This window comes from Vulpes lagopus, chromosome 3, assembly GCF_018345385.1.
Source record: "Vulpes lagopus strain Blue_001 chromosome 3, ASM1834538v1, whole genome shotgun sequence".
In the NCBI taxonomy this organism is placed as follows: domain Eukaryota; kingdom Metazoa; phylum Chordata; class Mammalia; order Carnivora; family Canidae; genus Vulpes; species Vulpes lagopus.
Window position 1 is genome coordinate 90,078,744 of NC_054826.1, and position 23,454 is coordinate 90,102,197.

The window sequence follows — 23,454 nt, forward strand, 5'->3', positions numbered from 1 at the left end:
GAAATAGATGGAAAACTGGCAGAAACTAAGGGTTATTTTAGTAAACTTACTTGTACAGGTCTCTGGTGATAAGAATACTCTACTGGGGTGCCTGAGTGGCTCAGTCGGTTCAGCATCTGCCTTCAGTTCAGGTCGTAATCCCAGGACCTGAGGGAGCCTGCTTTTCTGTCTGCCTCTGACTCACTCTGTCTCTCATGAATAAAGAAATGAAGCCTTAAGAAAAAAAAAATACTCTTCTCTTCATTGTACAGAGAGGCACCATTCTCATGGGAAATGTTATGACCTGCTTTTATGTAAAAAGGAGAATGTCAGAGAGCCCTTGTCATCTGCTGTTTCTCAAGTGACTTTGGCTCAAAATAATCCATATTTCAGAGTGGCATATTTGGAGATGGCGCCTTCTGAACTCTTGCAATAAGAAAATATACGTTATTTTCTGGATAAACCATATCCTGGACCAGAAGTTTTGATAAATTAAAAAAGATACAAGTCCCACAAAGTAGAGTATCTGATTATAATGGAATTAAATTAGAAATGATTTACAGAAAAATATCTAGAAAACCCCAAATATTTGGAAACTAAATATCATGCTTCTGAATAACCCATGGGTCAAAGAAGAAATCAGAAGATAAATTGGGATTTTTGAACTTACATTTGAACTGAATTTTGAACTTGCATTTGAACTGAATTAAAATGAAAATAAAACATATCAACATTTCACATTCTAAGCAGAGCTTAGAATAAAATTTATGATAATACATGTTATTTCTTCCTTAGAAAGGAAGAAATATCTCAATCCAATTTCATAAAGTTCCACATCAAGATACTGGAAAAAGAAAACCCAAATCAAGCAGGAGGAAGAAAATAATAAAGATATGAGTAGAAATCAATAAAATTGTAAAGAAATGGAAAAAAATCAATGAAACTAATAACATGTTTTCTGAAAAGATGAATAAAATGAACAAACTTTTAGCAAGACTAACAAAGCTAAAAAGAGAAAAGACACAAATGCCAAATATTATAAATGAAAGTGGGGACATCATTACATACCCTAAATAAACTTTAAAAATTAGAAGGAAATACAACCAAAATCTCTACATATATAAATTTTATTGATAAATGGACCAATTATTTAAAAAACTACAAACTACTAAAACTTCTTCAAGATGAAATAGATACATTAAATAGTTCTATAGTTATTAAAAACATTGAATTTGTAGTTCAAAACTTTCCCAAAAATAAATCCTCAGCTATGTTAGTTTGCTAGGGCCACCATAGACCTGGTGGTTTAAACAACAGAAATTCATTTTCCTAAGATTCTGGATGATAGAGATCTAAGATCAAAATGTCAGCAGATTTGGTTTCTTCTGAAGCCTATCACCTTGACTTGCTGGGAGTTGTCTCCTCCCTCTGTATTAATACAGTCTTCCCTCTGTGTATATGTCTGTGTCTTAATCCCTTTTTGTAAGGATACTAATCATATTGGTTTAGGCCCACTCTAATGAGTTCATTTTAACTTAATTATCTCTTTAAATATCCTATTCAAAATAAAATCACATTATGAGATACTGGGGGTTAGGACTTCAACATTTAAACCTTTAGGGGACACAGCCCATAGCACCAGTCCAGATGATTTCGGTTGTGAATTATACCAAACATTTATTTTATTTTATTTTATTTTATTTATTTTTTTTTTTTATACCAAACATTTAAAGACAAAACACCAATTCCACACACTTTTTTCTAGGAAATAGAAATACTTCCCAACTAATTTTATAAGGCCAGGATTATCATAGTACAAAAATCAGATAAGACAGTACAAAGAAAACAAACAAACACAGAGCAATATCCCTCGTAAACATAGACATAAAATACAAACCAAATATTAATGAATCAGCTTCAGCCATATATAAGAACAGTACACCACCACCAAGTGGGCTTTATTCTAGAAATGAAAACCTACTTAAGCATTCAAAAATGAATAAAAAAACCCAAAAAACAAAAAACAAAAATAACAAAAACAAAAACAAAAAAAACAAAAAAGAAAAAGAAAAACAAAACAAAATAAAACAAAACAAAAAAACAAAAACAAACAAAAAACAAAAAACAAAAACAAAAACGAATCAAGCTAATCCATTATTTTAACAGTTCATGGAAGAAAAACCACATGATTATATCAATTGGTATAGAAAAAGCATTTAACTAAATTCAACACCCATTCATGAAAAATCTCAGCAAACTAGAAATAGAAGGCAACTATCTTTTTCAGCTTGATAAAGGGCATCTATAAAAAACCCACAGGTAAATATTATACTTCATTATTATTATTATTTTTTTTTTTTATTTATTTATTTTTTTTACTTCATTATTTTTTGAGAGGGAGTGTAAGTGGGCATGGGGAGGGGCAGAGGGAGGAGGAGGGAGAATCTTTTTCTTTTTTTAAAAGATTTTATTCATTTATTTGAGAGAGAGAGCACAAGTGCAGAGGGGGAGGAAGCACTGAGTGAGAGGGACAACCAGACTCAGTGCTGAGCTCCACCCCAGGACCCTGGGATCATGACCTGAGCTGCAATCAAGAGTTGGATGCTTAACTGACTGAGCCACTCAGGCATCCCATCATAATGCATATTGAAAAAATAAATACTTTCCCTCTGAAATTGAGTAGAAGGCAAGAATATCTACTCTTACTACTCTTATTCAATATACTGAAAATATTAGGCGGTACACTGGCTCAGGCAAGAAAAAGGGTAAAAAAAAAAAAAACCCAAAATAAAAAACAACAACAAAAGAAAACATATAGAAAGGAAGAAATAAAACTGTCCACAAAATTATTAATGCAGAAAATCCCAAGAAATCTACAACAAAATGGCTAGAACTTATAATTGAACTTAGCAAGTTTACAGAATACAAGGCAAACATATAAAAAATAGTTGTATGCCTATATATTAGCAATAAACAATTGAAAACCAAAATTTAAAATAATACCATATGCAATAGCTCCCCCAAATAAATTCTTAAAAAAACATGTGCAACATCTGGATGCTGAAAAATACAAAATAGTGATGAAGAAAATCAAAAAAGAAGAGAAATTTAAATGAAGTGACATATCATGTTCATGAATTGGAAGATGCAACATAGTAAACATGTCGGTTGTCCCCACATTACTCTATAGTACATATAATAAGGAATCACTCAAAGATGCCTGGCCATAGTTGCTTGCTCACTTCTAAACCTTTGGCATTTCAGGGCGCCTGAGTGGCTCAGTGGCTGAGCATCTGCTTTTAGCTTAGGTTGTGGTTCCAGGGTGCTGGGATCAAGTGCTGCATCAGGCTCCCTATAGGGAGCCTGCTTCTCCCTCTGCTGTGTCTCTGCCTCTCTCTGTGTGTCTCTCATGGATAAATAAATAAAATCTTAAAAAACAAAACAAAACCAACCGTTGGCATTTCCCAAGTGTCTTTGTTATTTTTGGTGGTCTCTTCAGTTTGTGCTAATAAGGTTATTCATGGTAGACTCCTTGGAACATGTGATATTGGCCCAATATCCAGAAAGTAGGTTGGGGGAGAGGGCTAGATTTTAAAGGAATAGCATGAGAGAGTTTGGAGTGATAGAACTGTTCTGTATCCTGATTGTGGTGGTGATTACACAAATATATACAAATCATAAAATTCACATAACTAAACATGGAAAAAGGAAAAAAAAGCATCTTAGTGCATAGAAAACTGTTAAAATCCAAACAAGGCCTATAGTTTAGTTGATACTGTTGTGTCAATGCCAGTATCCTGGCTTTGATCATTGTATTAAGGTTATGTAAGATGTTAACATCAGGGCAAGCTGAGTGAAGCCTCCACAAGAACTGTCTACTATTTTAGTAATTTTGACGTAAATCTAAAATTATTTCAACATTAAAAAAAATGCAGTTGCATCCTCAGCTCCCCACCCCTATCTGATTTATGGCCCACAACTTCTACCCCACCCCCACCCCAGACCTGCAGACAACCAGAGGTTTACTACCTGAGAAGTGTGTTGTGGTGGATGGGGGACACTAGTTCAACAAAGGCAGGTGAACTGTACTGAAATAAAATGAATATTTATATTCTGAATGCAGAGACCCATCTCAAGCTTTCTTCTCTTGCTAATATTACTAATAATGTCCCAATATTACAGGCAACCTTCTGCTAAAGATCCTGAGCAGACTTAAGACCCTGATATCAGGGTACCTCTGCTGAATTGGCCCAGTCAGACCCAGTCAGGCAGGAGGGTATCTCTAATGAACAGACCTAGTCAGGCTTCCATGCTTGGCTGCAGCCTTGGGGTTCCCAGGTTCTAGTCAGCTTCTTAGCCCCCAACTTCTAAACATGAGTAGAACACCAAGACCCATTTAATGGCTAAGGAAATGTTCTCATATGAAAAATGATAATACAAACAAACATCCAGTGAGCACCTCAGAGGGAACAAAGACAATTCAGGAAAAAGAAAACTTTAAAAAGAACAATCATTAATAATCTCAGAGAAGTAAGAGAGCATAATACATTCATTAAGCAGGAATAGAACAGGTTGCTATTTAAACAAAAAAGAACACTCAGAACAAAAAGGAACGTTTAGAAATCAAAAGCAAAATAGAAGTCAAGACAAACTCAATAGAATGTTTGGAAGATAAAATTAAGAAACCTTCCATAAAGTAGAGCAAAAGGAGTTTGAAAATAAGAGAGGAAAGATAAGAAAATTCAAGGATTACTTGAAGAAGTCCAACATCCCAATAATGGAACTTCTAGAGGTGGAGAACAGAGAAAAAGAAGGGTGGATATAATGAAAGAAACAGTTCCAGAAAATTTCCCAGAACTGAAGATACAAATGCAAAGAGGCCCATTCCATGGTCATTTGTTTATTCATCTATCAGCAGTTGCTTACCGAGCACCTGCTCTATGGCCCGCATTGGTCTAGCTTTGGGAACACAACAGTGAAGAGACAGACCAAAGTCCTCGCCCTCACCGGGCACAGACTAATCAAGCAGACAAAACCCAACAAGATAAAGAAAGAGGGAGGAAATGGAGCTATAAAACGGCAAGGAGAGGACTGGAATTATAGATGGCATGGCTGGGGGAAAACATCTCACTATGAAATTTCAGAACATTGAAGGTAAAAATAAGATTCTAGAGGTTTTTGGAGGAAAAAAATGGCTATGAATTTCTCCATGTAAAACTGGTTATTGGAAGATAATGGAACAACGCCTTTGAAAAGGGAAAATGTCTTATACAACACAGAGCATGAAGTCCAGTGTAAACCATGGACTGTAGTTAATACTAATGTACCAGTATTTTTTTTTTTAATTTTCATTTATTTATGATAGTCACAGAGAGAGAGAGAGAGAGAGAGGCAGAGACACAGGCAGAGGGAGAAGCAGGCTCCATGCACCGGGAGCCCGACGTGGGATTCGATCCTGGGTCTCCAGGATCGCGCCCTGGGCCAAAGGCAGGCGCTAAACCGCTGCGCCACCCAGGGATCCCTAATGTACCAGTATTAACTCATCAATTGTAACAAACGTACCACAGTAATGCAAGATGTTAATAATATGAGAAATTTTGTGTGTAGGGAGTAGGGGGAGGTGGGAACTCTATAGTTTCCATTCATTTTTTTTTGTAAACTTAAAATTTCTCTAATAAATAAAGTCTATTAATAAAAAGAAGTAAAATGAAAAAAAATCAAGAAATGCGTTAACTGCAGGGGAAACAGAATTTGCTTCTAAGAGGAAAAAGATTCATAACATATGACAGGGAGTATCTGTGTGAATGGAATGGCGTTACCCTCAAGTCTGACAGAAGCACATTGTGATCTTGGGGGATGGGTGGGCTGTGGGCAGCCACGGGGGGGTTTGGGGCATGATGGAGAGCAAATCCTAGTCTTCCGCAGTGGAAAGTCCATAAAAATATGGGAAGCTGAGAAGCCAAGAAGAAGCCACGTGTCAACCAATTGAAGATTGGGGTAGGGTGACCCTTGCAGAACTATGTGACTTTTTAAAGAGTATACATAACACTTTTTAGTAAAAAACCAAACTTTAAATACAATTCAACATCCAAAATACATTCAACCTCAACACTGTTAAATACCTCCCCCCCCCCCCCAGTTTTTTGTTAGGTTTATTTCAGATGTTTTCTTGTTATCATTTTGAATAGATTCTCTTTACCCTCTATTTTTTTTCTAAATGAAAAATTATTAATTTTAGAAGTTCTTCCTCCCTTACTGAATTCTCTTAACTTTCAGTTTGTTTTTTATTTGTTTTTTTTAGGTGTTTGATAACATGTGCTAATACTTACTCCTACTGACAATATGTGATAATTTTACAATTGCTATGCGTTTGTGTCTGTGTAAATACCTTTGCATCAGGCAGGATGTCCACAACACTATAAAATAGTAATCCTGTTTGCCACATCCTGGTATGATTCTTGATTTTATGGAAATGCCCCAGTCAAAAGTGTTCTATGCTGTAAATTGGCTGTTTAAGATATAAAATCTTTAATATGCTCACGGAGAATGCTTTTAATTCTGCTTATTGTGTTTATCAAGAATAAGTATTAAATAACATAGGTCTTTTGAGGCTTCTTTTTTATGTTTATTATTTTTCTCTTTTAGTAATCTTCTACACTGAACATGGGGCTCAACAGCATAACCCTGAGATCTAATTACACCCTCTTCCAACTGAACCAGCCAGGTGCCCCTTGAGGCCTCTTTTGAAAATGTGGTATGATTTTTGTGACATTTCATAATAGTCAACTGTCTCGCATTCTTGGGATAAACTCTAGGTGGCCATGATTTACTGTGTTGTTAGATTTAGTTTGCCACTATTTTTATTCTGCATTTGTTATTGAGTTTTGGGTAGCATTTTCCTTCTTTCTGCTTCTCCCTCCCAACACCCCCACCCCAGATTTGGTATCAGGGTTCTGTTTTTTTTTTTCCTTGTTTTTTTTTTAGATCAGGCTAAACCCACATTTGCCTTTCCTGTCACCTAATTCCCTTTGAAACAGTCATATTGAAGGACAGGGAGATATGTATGTTGAGTGTGGACTTAGAGGTGGAGAGAAACCTGACCAGAGATGTTGAGAAACTTCTAGAGGATTCTGGAGCCTTGGTCCAAGAGATGCTAAAATAGGGAGTCCTTCTTCTCATTGGGATCTCAATCCTTCTTCTCATTGGGATCTCAAGCCTCAAACCCAGAGTGAAGGATGGCAAAACAAGGGGGAGAGATACAGCCTCCTCCTGTGGTGGTGTAGCTGCACCACAGTTGACCAGTCCCCTGACCCACTCCTCTTGCATGTCAATTGCAATAGCTTGCCTACAGATTTCATCTGCCCATGACTTCACTCACTGTCAGATCCACCATCTGTTTAGGTAGTGTTAACCAAATGATGATGCAATGCTTTCTTAAGACTTAGAATTCTTATTTTTATACCTACACAAAAATTTTTAAAAGAAATTTCAGAAATAGATTTTTAAATTCTACCTCTCACACATACATGAAAAGAAAAATATAAATGAGACAATTCAATAAGATATGGATTCTCAAACTTGAGCCTGCATAAGTATCAGTTGGAAGGTTTGTTAAAATACAGATTTCTGGGCTCTACCCTCAGAGTTTCTGACTTGGGACATTTGATTCAATGGAGCTCAAAAATTTGCATTGTTATAAGGTAAAATTCCCAGCAAAGCTGATGCTGTTGTTTCAAGAGCCACACTTTGAGAACCACTGGATTAAGTTATGACTAACACTTCATCATATTGAGAGTCCCCTCTTCTGAGTCACTTTTTAGCTAGAAGTTATTACTGTGAATGATTTTTCCACAGTTTTGGGAAACATTAAGAGTGTAGGTGATGCAGCATTTTAAACAAGAATTCATAAAAGAATAAGGGCCATTGGTGCTGGCTCTTTGGCTTTGCAATTATATAGACTCTGTCTACTTAAAAAAATAGCTTTATTGAAATGTAATTTACATAATATAAAACCCATCAATTTCAAGTGTATAATTAAATGATGTTTAGTATATTTGCAGAATTATGCAACCATTGCCACAATCTAATTTTAGAACATTCCCATCACCCCGAAAGAAATATCATGCTTATTTACATCTATTCCCCATTCTCACAGTTGTAGGCAACCACTGATTTATTTTGTCTTTATTGATTTGTCTTTTCTGACATTCAGTATAAATGGAGTTAAACAATATGTATTCTTTATATGTTTGGATTTTTTTCACTGAGCATAATGTGTTTTTGTGTTTGTTTTTAGCGAGAGAGAACTTGAGTGGAGGAGAGGGAGAGAGAGAGAGAGAGAATCTCAAGCAGGTTCCACACCCAACATGGAGCCTAACTTGGGGTTCAATCTCATGACCCTGAGGTCATGACTTGGGCTGAAATCAAGAGTTAGGCATTTAACCAACTGAGCTGCCCAAGCACCCCTGGGTATAACATTTTTGAGGTTCATTCACATTGTAACATGCATCAGTACTTTGTTGCCTTTTATTACTGAATAGTATTTCATTATGGGAACATGCCATATTTTGTTTATCCATTCACCAGATGAGAGACATTTGGGTTTTTCCCACTTTTTGACAATATAATGATAGAATACTGCTATGAACATTCAAGTACAAATCTGTGTAGACTTTCTCATTTCTCTTTGACATACACTTAGGGGTGGAACTACTGGGTTAAATGGTAACTCTATGTTTAGCATTTTGAGGAACCACCAGACTGTTTGCAAGGTTGTTGTACCATTTTATATTCTCACTAGCAGTTTATGAGGGTTCTGATTTCTCCACATCCAAGTCAATAGTTCTTTTCAGTCCTTTTGATTATAGTCATCCCAATGGGTATGAAGTAATATCTCATTGTGGTTGTGATTTGCATTTCCCTGATAACTAATGACATCAAGTATCTTTTGGGATGCTTATTGGCCATTTTTCCATTTCTTTGGGGAAAGGAGAGATCCCTTGCCCATTTTGAATTGAATTGTTTATCTTTTTATTATTGCGCTGTAAAAGTTCTCAAAATATTCTGAAAACAAGAGTGCCTGGGTGGCTCAGTTGGTTAAGTATCTGACTTTTAGGCTCATCTCAGGTCTTGATCTCAGGGTTGTAAGTTCAAGCCTTGTGTTGGACTCCATGCTGGGCATGGAACCTATTTAAAAAAAATTCTGGACACAGAGGCTTAAGATGGCAGAGTAGGAGGGCCCTATCCTCACCTCATCCCAGAGACACAACTAGATAGCACTCACATCAATGTAAGTAACCCAGAAAGTGATCTGAACAAGCTCCACAACAAAAGGTAGAGAAGAGGCCCTATTGAAATAGGTAGGAAGGGCAAAGACACAGTTTAGGAGCAACATGGGCCATGGCCATCCATGATGGGGAGAGAGCTGGTACGTGGAGAAGGACAAAAAATAGAGCATCACACCAGGGACCCCACACAGGGAAGGTGAATCCCCATAAAATTTGACTTTGAAAACAAGAGGGGCCAAATCTCATGAGTTCTTATAACCAGCAGGACATTTAAAAGTTAAATTGAAAGCCTGAAATTTAAAAAATCATCAGGTTTGGCTCTGGGTGAGGCAGGAGGGCAAGAAGAAGGTTAATCCCCCTCCTTAAAGAGACAGCAGGAAAATAGCAGGTGGAGATACAGCATGGAAGCAGCAGTTTGAAAAACACCAGGAGAAGACAGAAGGGGGAGTTATTTACTCATCTCAGAGTGTATATTGAAGAGGCAGGATCACAGAGAGACCCCTCTAGGAACAAAGTAGCTGCTGGGCACCATTTCCTTCCCTTGCCCCCCAGTATAAATACATGGGCACTTGGAGAAATGAACATGGCGCCAGCACTCACTACCTAATTTGCTTACACCAAGCTCTGCCTCCCTGTGCTTCAGAAATCCACCCTTTTTGGACATGCTTACCTCAGTCTGGGCGCTGCGGGGCCCCTCCACCAGAAGATCAGCACAAACCTCACCAATACCTCATCTCCTGACCTGCACCTTTTGCAGAATCTCAGTTCCAATGGCAGCAGTGATGGGTCTCACTTTGTAAGCAGATCAGTGCACAGCTTGTTAAAATGTGTCCTCTCAACTGGGGACCAAACACTGCCCGCAACAGGCAAAGAGAGCCTCTGCAGATGACAGGACTGAAGGAAATAGTGCTCAGAACTCAACAGCAGGGCATACACAACACAGGTAGGAGACAATCCCTGAACCACCGGGTCCTGGGGAGCAGGGAACACTGCATGTTAGGGCATTACAGGACCTTTTCTTCATAAAGCCATTATTTTCCAGAGGAGGGGACATAGCTGATGTTCCTAACACACAGAAACAGACATAGAATGTTTGACAAAATGAGGAGACAGAGGAATATGTCCTGAGCAGGACACAGCAAGAGACCTAAATGAAATGAATATAAATAATATACCAGGTAGAGAATTTAAAGTAGTGATCTTAAAGATACTCACTGAACTTGAGGAAATAGTGGAGTACATCAGTGTATCTCTTAATACAGAGATAAGGAATAAGATAACAGAGATCAAAGGCCTCAATAAATGATATGAGAAGTATGTTGGATGGAATGAATAGCAGGCTGGAAGAAGCAGAGGAACAGATTAATGACTTAGAAGCCAGAGTAGTGGAAAGTAATGAAGCTGAACAAAAGAGAGAAAAAGAATTATGCAAAATGGGAATACACTTAGGGAAATCATTGACTCCATTAAATGTAGTAATGTTCATATTATAGGAGTTCCAGAAGAAAAGGAAGAGGAAAATAGGGGCAGATAATTTATTTGAAGAAATAATAGCTGAAAACTTTCCTAATCTGAGAAAGGAAACAGATATTGAGATCCAGGAGGCAAAGAGAATCTCCAACAAAATGAACAAAAGCATATCCACACCAAGACACAGTGTAATTAAAGGGACAAAATATAGTGATAAAGAAAAAGCATTAAAAGCAGTAATACAAGGGGTACCTGCATGACTTGGCTGAGTGCTGGCTCTTGATTTCAGCTCAAGTCATGATCTTGAGGTCGTGGGATTGAGCCCTATGTCAGGCTTTATGCTGAGTACAGAGTCTGCTTGGGATTCTCTCTCTCTCCCTCTCCCTCTGCCTCCCTCTTCTCTCTCTAAATTTTTTTAAATCAGCAAGACAAAGGAAGACAGTTACATACAAAGCAATCCCATAAGGATATCACTAGATTTTTCAGCAGAAACTTTCCAACCCAGAAAAGAGTGGCCTGAGATATTCAAAGGGCTGAATAGGAAAAATCTACAGCCAAGAGTACACTACCCAGCAAGGCTATCATTCAGAAGAGAAGGAAACATAAAGAGTTTCCAGGACAAACAAAAGTTAAAGGAATTCATGACCACTAAACCAGCCCTGCAAGAAATATTAAAGGGGACTTTTTGAATGGAAAGGAGAAACCAAAAATGAAAGTATAAAGGTAGAAAACACAAAAGCAGTAAAAATGTATATTTCTGTAAAAAATCAGTCAAAGCACTCACAAAAGTAAAAGGATATAAAATATGACACCATTTACCAAAACATGGAGAGGAGTAAAGAATGGGTTCAAAAAAAAAAAAAAAAAAGAATGGGTTCAAACTTAAACAACCATCAACTTAATATAGACTGCTATAGGGCGCCTTGGGGGCTCAGTCAGTTGTGTCTAACTCTTGATTTTGGCTCAGGTCATGATCTCAGGATTGTGAGATCAAGCCTCACATCAGGCTCCATGCTCAGTGCAGGGTCTGCTTGAGATCCTCTCCCTCTGTCCCTCCTCCAGCTCTTTCTCCTCTCTCTCTCAAATAAGTAAATAAAAGAAATCTTTAAAAAATACAGACTGTTATATGCAGAAGGTGTTATATATCAAACTTAATGGTAACCACAAATCAAAACCCACTAATGAACATGCAAAGAATACAGAGAAAGAAATCCACATATATCACTAACAAAATCAGCAAACCTGCAGATTGAAAGTGAAGGGATGGAAGGATGCTTTGGATGATTCAGTGGTTGAGCATCTGCCTTTGGCTCAGGTCGTGATCCCAGGGTCCTGGGATCAAGTCCCACATCAGGCTCCCCACAAGGAGCCTGCTTCTCCCTTTGCCTGTGTCTCTGGCTCTCTCTCTGTGTCTCTCATGAATAAATAAATAAAATCTTTTTTAAAAAGTGAGAGGGAGGAGAAACAGGTATCATACAGATGTCCAAAGAAATCCAGAGTAGCAGTACTTATATCAGACAAAATAGACTTTAACACAAAGACTAACAAGAGACAAAGAAGATCACTATATAATTAATAATAAAGGGGGTAATCCAACAAGAAGATTTAACATTTGTAAATATTTATGCACCCAACATAGGAGTAACCAAATGACACACTGGAACAGACGGCTTTAACAGATACATACAGAACATTCCATGCAAAAAACAGCAGAATACACATTCTTTTTAAGTGCACATGGAACATTCTCTGGAATAGATAACATATTAGCCCACAAAACAAGCCTCACCAGATTCAAGAATATTGAAATCATACCATGCATTTTTTCTGACCACAATGCTATGAAACCAGAAGTGAACCACAAGAAAAAAATCTGGGAAGACCATAGGTTAAATAACATGCTAATAAACAATGAATGGGTCAATCAGGAAATAAAAGGAGAAGTACAAAATACATGGAAACAAATGGAAATGAAAACACAATCCAAAACCTTTGGGATGCAGCATAAGTGATTCTAAGAGGGAAGTTTATAGCAATACAGACCTACTTTAAGAATCAAGAAAAAAATCTCAAACAACCTAACCTTACACCTTAAAGGAGCAAAGAACAAATAAAACCTAAAATCAGCAGAAGGAAGAAAATAATAAAGATTAGAGCAGAAATACATTATAGAAACTAAAATAACAATAGAATAGATCAGTGAAAACAGAAACTTGTTCTTTGAAAAAAAATCAATAAAATTGATAAGCCTCCAGCCATATTTATCAAGAAAAAAGAGAAAGGACTCAAATAAATAAAATAACAAATTAGAGAGGAGAAGTAACACCTTGCACCACAGAAACACAAACTATTATGAGAGAATACTATGAAAAATTATATACCAACAAGTTGGGTAACCTAGAAAAAATGGACAAAATCCAAACTACCAAAGATGAAACAGGAAGAAATAGAAATTTTAGACAGACTGATTACCTACAATGAAATTGAATCAGTAATCAGAAAACTCCCAACATAAAGTCCAGGAGCAGATAGCTTCCAAGGAGAATACTAATATCTAAGGAAGAGTTCATACTTATTCTTCCCAAACTTCTCCAAAAGATAAAAAAAAAAGGGACCAAAAACTTTCAAGTTCATTCTATGATACCAGCATTAACCTGATACAAAAATCAGGGAAAGACTCCACTAAAAGAGAGAACTACACACCAATATCCCTGATGAACATGGATGCAAAAATCCTCAACAAAATACTAGCAAACTGACTCCAACAATACATTAAAAAATCATTCACCACGATCAAGTGGGATTTATTCTTGTGTTGCAGTACTCACAAATCAATCAACATGACATCACATCAATAAGAGAAAGGATATGGACCATATGATCATTTCGATAGATGCAGAAAAAACATTTCACGATGTATAACAGCCATTCATGATAAGAACCCTCAACAAAGTAGGTTTATAGGGAACGTACCTCAACATAATAAAGGCCATCTATAAAAAACCTACAGCTAACATCATCCTTAATGGGGAAAAACTGAGGTCAGGAACAAGACTTTTACCACTTCCACTCAACATAAAACTGGAAGTCCCTAGCCACAGCAATCTCACAACAAAAAGAAAGAAAAGTCATCCAAATCAGTAAGGAAGAAGTAGAAATTTCACTATTTGCAGATGACATGGTACTCTAAATGGGAAACCTGAAAGACCACCAGAAAATACTAAAACTGATATGCAAATTCAGTAAAGTCGCAGGATACAAAATTAATGCACAGAAATCTGTTACATTTTTATACAGCAATAATGAAGCAGCAGAAGAAGAAATTAAGAAAACAATACCACTTGAAATTGCACTAAAAATTATAAGATACCTAGGAATAAACCTAACCAAGGAAGACCTGTCCTCTGAAAACTGTAAAACACTGATGAAAGAAATTGAAGACGACACAAAAAAATAGAAAAACTTTTCATGCTAATGGACTGGAAGAACAAGTATTGTTAAAATATCTAAACTACTCAAACCAATCTACACATTTAATGCAAATCTTTATCAAAATACCACCAGCATTTTCACAGGGCTAGAACAAACAATCCTAAAATTCGTATGAAACCATACAGCCCCTGAAGAGCCAGAGCAACCCTGAAAAAGAAACCCAAAGCTGGAGGCACCACAATTCTGGACTTCAAGTTATATTACAGAGTTGTGGTAATCAAAACAGTATGGTACTTGCACAAAAACAGACACATAAATCAATGGAACAGAATAGAACACCCAGAAATAAACCTACAACTATATGGTCAATTAATTTTTGACAAAGGGAAAATAATATCCAAAAGATAGCCTCTTCAACAGATGATGTTGGGAAAACTGGACAGCAACATGGAAAAGAAAGACAGTGGATCACGTTTTTTACACTATACACAAAAATGAACTCAAAATGAATTAAAGACCTAAATGTGAGCCCTGAAACTGTAAAAATCTTAGAAGAGAACACAGGCAGAAGCTTCTTTGACATAGGCCATAGCAACTTCTTTCTAGATATAGCTCCTGAAGCAAGGGAGCAGAAATAAAATATTGGGACTGTATCAAAATAAAAAGCTGTTGAACAGTGAAGGAAATAATTTAACAAGATATTTACAAATGATATATCTGATGAAGGGCTAGTTTCTAAAATATGTAAAGAACTTATAAAACTCAACACCCCAAAAGCCAAATAATGCAATTAAAAAGTGGGCAGAAGGGCAGCCCCGGTGGCGCAGCGGTTAAGCGCCGCCTGCAGCCCAGGGCGTGATCCTGGAGACCCTGGAGTCCCGCGTCGGGCTCTCTGTATGATGCCTGCTTCTCCCTCTGCCTCTCTCTCTCTCTCTCTCTCTCTCTCTCTGTGTGTGTGTGTGTGTGTGTCTATGAATCAATAAATAAAATCTTTAAAAAAAAAAGTGGGCATAAGACATGAACAGACATTTCTCCAAAGAAGACATACAGATGAAAACACATGAAAAGCTGTTCAGCATCACTTACCATCAGGGAAATGCAAGTCAAAACCACAATGAGATACCACCTCACAACCTGTCAGAATGGCTAAAATCAACAACACAAGAAACAACATGCATTGGTGAGGATGTGGAGAATGGGGAACCCTCTTGCACTGTTGGTGGGAATGTGAACTGGTGCAGCCACTCTGGAAAACTGTGTGGAGGTTCCTCAAAGAGTTAAAAATCGAACTACCTTATGATTCGGTAATGACACTATTGAGTATTTGCCCGCAGAATACAAAAACACTAATTCAAAGGGATACATGCACTCCTGTGTCTACTGCAGCACTACTTACAAGAGCCAAAACATGGAAGAAGCCTGTCTATCGATCGCTGAATGGATAAAGAAGATGCTGTATATATGCACAATGGAATGTTACTCAGTTATAAAAAAGAATGAGGTCTTGCCATTTGCAATGACACGATGGAGCTAGAGAGTATAATGCTAAGTGAAATAAGTCAGTTATAGAAAGAAAATACCATGTGGTTTCACTCATATGTGGAATTAAATTAAAAATTAAATACAATTATTAAAATTAAATAAAAATTTTATTTATTTGAGAGAGAGAGTGCAAGTGGGAGGAGGGCGAGAGACAGAGGGAGAGGGAGAAGCAGACTCTCCACTGAGTGGGGAGCCCCATGCAGGGCCCATCCCAGGACCCTGGGATCATGACCTGAACCGAAGGCAGATGCTTAACTCACTGAGCCACCCAGGCACCCCAACTAAGAAACAAATGAGTGAAGGAAAAAGAGAGAGAGAGAGAGAGAGAGACAGAGAGACAGAGAGACAGAGAGAGAGAGAAACCGAGAAGCAGAGTCTTAATTGTAGAGAACACACTCTGATTGGTTACCAGAGGGGAGGTGGGTGGGGGGGGAGGGGTCAAATAGGTGATGAGGATTAAAGGGAGCACTTAATGATGATGAGCACCAAGTGATGTGAAGAATTGTTGAACCACTATATTGTACACTGAACCTAATGTAACACGGTATGTTAACTACACCAGAATGAAAATTAAAAACTTAATAATAAATATTCTGGACACAAGTCCCTAATCACTATATGATTTGCAAACATTCTCTGCCATTCCATGGGTTGTTCCTTTACCTTACTGATGGTAGCAGTTGTAGCATAAAAGTTTTTGATTTTGATGAAAGCCAATTTATCTATTTTTTTATTTAGTTATTTATGCTTTTGGTGTCAAACCAAAGAAAACATTGCCTAACTCAAGATCATGGAGATTTTCTCCTATATCTTCTAAGAATTTTAGAGTTTTAGCTCTTATGTTCAGATCTTTGATTCATTTAATTTTTGTATAGAGTTTTAGGAAGGGTTCCAAAATTATCTTTTTTAATGTGATACAAAATTTTCCTAGTGCCATTCATCGAAAAAAAAACTATTCTTTTTTCATTGAATTTTCTTGGCATCTTTGTTGAAAATCAATTGGCTATAAATGTAGAGATTTTAAGGTAGTGGGGTGTATCTCAATCCTCTTCCATTCATCTATCTGTCTCTTCTTAAACCAGTGACACTTACTGGCAAAACTTATGATGCTAACATTGTAATAAGTTTTTAAATCAGGAGATATAGTTCCTCCAACTGTTCTTTTTAAAGATTGTTTTGTCTATTCTGGGTCTTCTGGAATTTTCATATGAATTTTAAGATCAGCTTGTCAATTTCTGCAAAAAATCCAGTTGAGTCAGCCCACTTTTTATTCTTGCTTGAGAATGTTGTTAAGCATCTCTGATTCATCTGATCCACTCCCATTTTCCTCAGCCCTTTGCTTTCTATGGCTTGTGCTGTCAGGTTTTTCTTATAAGCTTTTGACACTTGTTTTGGAAGTATTGACACAGGCACTTTCAATATCTGGGTGTGTTTTGGGAAGGGCAACCATGCACTCTGTACCACTGGCCAGGACAGATTGTGAGTCTTCAACAGAAGACATACATTGATTTGAGAGAAGTTAAAAGTTAGTACATAAAAAAAAAAAACTAACAGTGTAATAAAAAACCATACACCTTATGGGTATGTGTTGAACTTTAACCCTGATAAACAGTTGTACAGGCAATTTAAAATGGAATAAATATGCATATGTTGAAGTTGTGTGCAAATTTTAAAGCTTTTACAATAAGTCTGTGTGATCAAATTAGCCTGGAGTCACAGTCCCGGTGTGAAACTCTTCTTATGGAGCCCTCTCAGAGGGCCCAGCAAGCCTGTCTGAGCCACATGCAAGGACTTAAAGTGAGAAGTGTGGGTTATTCCTTTGTCCACATTTCCAGAGTCATGGGGGAAAGGTAGGCTGGAGATATAAACCAACCAACATCAGAAGAAGTAAGATCAGCTTTCCTTATCAAGCAACACAGTCCCTTTTTCATAAATGAGAGTGACTATTAAGGATATCCAAATATAAGACAAGGATCAAGATGGAACAAGAAAACCCAGAAGAAATAGGTAATTTGGTAAAAAGTGAAATCATGTAATTCTAATGAATATCATAAGAGAGACCAGATATTACACAGAATAAGAACTTAAAACTAGAATAGCCAGCAAGGAATGAAAGAATAAATAACATAAGGTATATTTTAGATATAAAGAAGCAATTCAGGAAAGTCCAATATGTTTCAACAGAATGTTAAGTATTCTACAAAGATAAAAGAGAAATCTAGAGTAAATTTGCCTTTAAATTTTTTCCTAATTATTTGTATGAAGTATAACAATGATACCAAAACTGGATAAAGACAATACAAATTTAAAAAATTATAGGCCTAAATCACTTATGAATACTTATTTGAATGCTCTCTATAAAATATTAGCAAAAATGATTCAACACTACATTAAGAAAAAGATATACCATGGCCAAGCAGGATTTATTTCAGGAGTGCAAGGTTGGTTCAATATTTAAAAATTCATGGCATTGATACACCACACTAAGAAATGTAAATGAAAAGTATCATATAATTATCTCCATATATGTTGAAAAGACCTTCAACAAATTAAACAGGCTCTCCTGATAAAAAGACTCAAGAAAAAGTTCATTTTTGCCCCAGTGATTTGAGATTTCACCTTTATTATACACTGACATTCTGCATGTGCTTATATCTATTTCTGGATATTCTATTCTAGTCCACTAACCTGTTTTTCTATTCATGTACCTTAATATTTGATAGGGCTAGTGACCTCTCATAGTTGTTATTTTGTGGTGGTTTCCTGGATATTATTGAATGCTTATTTTTTCATATGAAGTTTATTATTTTTTGCTGATATTTTCTTTGTTACACAATATGACCTATTCTTGTGAATATTCCTTGTGTGCTTGAGAAAATGGATTTTCTATTATCAGCGTTAAAGTTCAACCCATACCCATAAGGTGTATGGTTTTTTACTACACTGTTAGTTTTTTTTATGTACTAACTTATTTTTGTCCATGTATCCAATACCACTGAGCAGGTGAGATTTATCCAAGGGATACTTCAGTCCTGATGACTTTGGGGCTTTGTCTTTGGTCCCATTAGTGACAGATTTTGATTGGTTCATGTTGCATTTTGTAGAACCTCACCTATGTATACTTTTCATGCAGCTACCTGCTGTCCTTGCAAATTTTCTTAGATTATCAGTAAGTATGATGCTTGGCTTCTCTTTCCTCTCACTCTCCCATAATTTTATTTTTTCTGGAAAAAATTCATGGTGATCCTGAGTAATGGTTTAAAACTATTCTTTTAAAATCATTTTCTGGTATTAGGTCCCCTGGATCTGGAAAAGATGAACTATCTTGGGATGTGCCTGGGACAGTGTAGTGCTGAGGATTCTGAGTATGGTCACGAGAGGACAGTGGGAGAGTATCTCAGAGGTTTTGGGTATAATGGTAGCCTATAAAATGTTGGACAAATCCTAGAGGAGTTTGATAGATGTGAGATTAACTTCATACCAGCCCCTTTCTGCTTCTTTTTCTCTAGGTTTGCCTTAGCATATCTGGCTCCTAGGGAGACCTCTAAAAGGCAATGATAGGATGGGAGTGAGCTCCAACATGGCTATTTGAATGGAATTTCATCCCAATCTACAGACCCTCTAAAATCCCTCCACTCAGTAATCAGCAGAGACTGGCAACTCGTGATAAAAAGACGGATTTTTCTTAATCCCCTAGAGGACAAAAGATAGGCTCTCTTCCCTATTCTCAGTTCCCAATTGCTACCCCTTTATAACCTATTTTCTTCTCCAAGGTCTTTTTACTTGAATCTCCATATTGAGGTGGCCTTAGGGTGAAGGTCTCCCCCCCCACTTTCCTTTCAAGACCTGAGAGCCACGAGGCCAGCCCCTGCACACTCAATGTGTGTGTAGAAAGAGACGGTGGGACAGGGGAGTGCTGTGAGCTGTTCTAGAAGGGATTAGGAAATTGATTCACGGACAGAGGCAAAGCAATCTGAACTACCAAGTGAAGACCTATATTATGGAAGTAAATTATGCTGTTAACCTTGAAACAGGGAGCCTAGATGACATCAATTTTTACAAAGGCTGTGTTTTGATCCACTTCAAAGAACTTACTGGAGTTAGTCTTGTAAGTTTCACAATCCATCAGCCAACTGAGCTTGCGAAATGATACTTCATCATGAAAATAGACTCATCACAGAGAGAGTAAGAAGAATCAAAGATAAATGAGATGTATGTCCCACCATGTCAAGGAGATCGATTAGTTTGCTGTCACAAGTTTTACCTTTGTGTTGTGGAGTTTCAGTCTGTGCCTGAATGGAACACCCAGGGAGTTCATCTTGATGTGGGGCCTACCCACCTGGGACTTGGGGACATGTATGAGGTATGAGGACACTCTAATGGAGACAAGGATGTAGCAGGACAATAGACAGCTTGCCTTGTGTTTCTCTCCCCCATTTCTCCTTTCTCCCCTTTATTCACCTGTCTCTTCTCTTCATACTCCTTTATCCCCTCTATGGGTGACTGGATTTGTTTCTAGAACTCTTGGAAAAAGAAGCAGTAATAAAAAAGATGAAACACTTCTTTTTTTTCTGTGAAATTCTCTGTGGGTCATTAATAAACCAATGCGTTTCTGTCTTGACTGACAGCCCAGATCAAGTACTTGCATTTCCAGCACATCCTCAGCTCTGGCCATAGCCTTCAGAGATTCTCACAGCAAATGGTGGCTGAGGTGATGTGTGAAGGAAAGATGTGGCAGGATTTGCATTTGGGTACTGTAAAGGAGAGCATGACTCTTTCATTTAATAGATTGAGAAACAGAGTCAGAGAAGGTTACTGGTACAAGATTAGTCAGTTTTCAGGAAAAGTCATGATAGAAACAAAATTTAGGAATCTGGAAAGAAGAATGAATGGAAAGGAATTTGGAAAATTAATTGGGGGTGGAAATGAAACTCAAGCTTGCAGAAGGGAAGGGCTAAATGCAACGTAGAGATGCTTGTCTGAACTCTGGAAGGTCATGAATGTCTCTGGAAGTGGAATTCAGCTTGGGTTCAAAATAGGAAGATTGGTGGAAAGTCTACAAGAAGATTGGATCTCCATATTCCCTCCCAGACCCTCCAGCTTTGGTGACTGCTCACCTTTGCAGAACATTGAAGTGTTACTCTTTGGAGGTTGATCTAAATTGAATCAGGGCTCAGGGACACTGAGGGCCAGGGCTGCGATGAAAACAGGGGGTTAAGCACAAATGAATGCACTGAATGGTGCTGGTGTCTCAGTCCCTGCCCTCCATTTGCCACCTAGGATAAACTCATAGTCATGATTATATAATTATATACAATGATTGACAGAGGTAAATAATAAGCAAGTGAAATAATAAGACAATCGTTATCAACTCTCTAGTAGGAAAATGTTGTATAGAGAGAAATTGTTTTTATAGTACACCACTCCGCCATGAATAATATTTATATAAACACTGAATATTGATTTAACCAAAAATTATGACTATATAAGAATGTGAAATCTTCATCTCCCATATTAGGAAGTCTATAGTTAATACCTAAAACTGAAAAACCAAGAAATAGTAGTGTACATTTACCATTCTATAATGTGAATGTAAACACATGTACACATTCAACTACAAAATGGCAAAAGCATTTACTGTGTAGAGTAAGAATCAGGGATGGGAGATTTATTTCAAATTTTTGAATGTATATCTTTTCATGAAGATGGTGTCAAAGGTAATGAAGGAAATCCCTGTCCCTCCCAAAGCTGAAGCCAAAGCAAAGGCTTTGAAGGCCAAGAAAGTCATGCTGAAAGGCTTCCACAATCATAAAGAAAAGAAGATTCATACATCACCTATGTTCTTAGAGTCCAAGATATTGCATCTCCAAAGGCAGCCCAAATATCCTCAAAAGAGCACCCCCAGAGGAAACAAGCTTGACCTCTGTGCCATTATCAAGTTCCTTCTAACTACTGAGTCAACTATGAAGAAAGTAGAAGACAACAACACACTTGTGTTCTTTGTAGATGTCAAGGCCAAAAAGCACCAGCGTAACAGACTATGAAAAAGCCATATGACATTGACATGGCCAAGGTCAATGCCCTAATCAGGCTGGATGGAGAAAAGAAGGTATATGTTGGACTGGCTCCTTACTATGATGCTTTGGATGTTGCTGACAAAGTTGGAATCATTTAAACTGAGTCCAGTTGGATAGATACTAATTATAAAATTTTTCACCATAAAAATATTTTTGAATGTATATAATCATAGTTAACAGAGATATGATTAACTGCATTATAGTTATATATAACATATTAAATATAATACATGTGTATAAGTATGCATGGACATATATATTATATATGTAGTAGGTGGAGAGGATGTCACAGTTTGAAAGATATGTCAAAGTGCTTGGGTGTTTGAGAAATGACACCTTGTATTTTTAGATTTCAATTATAAAATGTTGTGAAGATTCCAAAGCCCATCACTTCTACCATCACTGTATTTATATGATATAATTCCACCCCACCCTCAGCAATTCAGCAATGAGAATATAATATTCTGACCTCCCCTTCCCAGGTCTTTTTCAGGAAACAGCAGGGAAATACATTTCAGGAATTTATGAGCATGTAATTCAAATAAATGTTGAGGCGCTAAATACTGACAAAGAAACAGTAGTCAGCAATTAAAAAGTATTTCGATGTTTACTAACATCATTTAAAAATATTGTAATATATATATTATATAGATCAATAACCCATGGCACAATTCCTAGGATGTTCTTTTCTCTCTGCTGCAGTTCCTTGGTGCCTCTGACTACTTGAAAGTCACCCATTCTTGAAACCCTTAATTCTTCACTCCTTTCCCCAACTAATCTCTGAGCATTTTACCTCTCCAATTCTGGTGTCCTTCTACTGATTCTCCTGGTTTTATATCACCAAAGCTCTTCTTGTAAGATGAAGGCAGAGAGGAAAGACTAAAATTGTCTTCAGCAGGTAAAAAAGAAGAGAGAAGTCCTGATTTATTTTAATATAATATATTTAATATAATGTAATATTCATTTATTAATGAATTTTGTTCTCATCACAAATGTAAAAAATTATTTTAAACTAAATTTCTCATCATGATAAATAAATGAAACGGTAATTTAGGTATTATTCTTTTGAATGTTTTCATATGAACATTCTTATAAATTATTCATGTAAACATTTATTTTGGAAAAATGGTTTAAGACAAATTAAGTCATACATAGTGACTCTGAAATGGAAATAACTGGAAATCTTTAACAGAAAGTTTTTAAATATAGAAATAAATAGAGAATAAATAATAACACCAGTGCCTCACCACTCGGAATTAATAGATACTAATAGGTTTTCATGTTTGCTTTAAGCACATTAAAAAAATTTTTTTTTAAGATTTTATTTATTTATTCATGAGAGAGAGAGAGAGAGAGAGAGAGAGAGAGAGAGAGAGAGAAGAGAGAGAGGCAGAGACACAGGCAGAGGGAGATGCAGGCTCCACGCTGGGAGCCCGATGCGGGACTCGATACGGAGACCCCAGGATTGCGCCCTGGGCCAAAGGCAGGCGCTAAACCGCTGAGCCACCCAGGGATCCCCACATTTTTTTAATTTTAAGAAACAAGATGTTACATGTTGAATAAATAAAATTAAATAAAAATAAATACATAGATAAACAAGGACCAGTGGTCATAGGGTTTGGAGAAGTTATATAACCAGGGCAGGAGAGAGTTGGAAGGGAGGGAAG

At 37.0% G+C, this 23,454-nt stretch overlaps 1 pseudogene; it reads left to right on the forward strand.

Annotated features, from left to right (window-relative positions):
* Nucleotides 1-21,415: 21,415 nt before the first annotated feature.
* LOC121487051 lies at nucleotides 21,416-21,885 on the forward strand (annotated as a pseudogene).
* Nucleotides 21,886-23,454: the final 1,569 nt, after the last annotated feature.